The following is a 539-nucleotide window of genomic DNA, read 5'->3' as shown; positions in this document are numbered from 1 at the left end:
AAGGTCATAAAAACGTCACTGTATGGTGTGGAATAACACAATATAGTATAGTAAGGCTAAAAAATGTCAAAAAAACATCATTGTATATTAAAGCATAAAAGGTCATTAAAAACGTCATAGTATGGTAAGGAACAAAATGACATAGTATAATAAGGTAAAGAATTGCCAAAAAACATCATAGTATAGTATGGCATAAAACATCAAAAAAACATCATGGTATATTAAGGCATAAAAGGTCACTAAAACATCATAATATGGTAAGGAACAAAACGACATACTATAATGATGCTTAAAAATGTCAAAAAACATCGTAGTATAGTATGGCATAAAATGTCAAAAAACGTCATTGTATATTAAAGCATAAAAGGTCATAAAAACGTCATAGTATGGTAAGGAACAAAATGATATAGTATAATAAGGTAAAAATTTGCCAAAAAACGTCATAGTATAATAAGGCATAAAACGTCAAAAAAAAATTATATATATAATAAGGCATAAAAGCTCATAAAAACATCATAGTATGGTAAGGACCAAAATGA

The sequence above is a fragment of the Seriola lalandi genome, unplaced genomic scaffold (genome assembly GCF_002814215.2).
Source record: "Seriola lalandi dorsalis isolate HSWRI2012SDOR001 ecotype SW California unplaced genomic scaffold, Sedor1 jcf7180002054879, whole genome shotgun sequence".
Lineage (NCBI taxonomy): Eukaryota > Metazoa > Chordata > Actinopteri > Carangiformes > Carangidae > Seriola > Seriola lalandi.
This window is presented reverse-complemented; position numbering follows the sequence as displayed.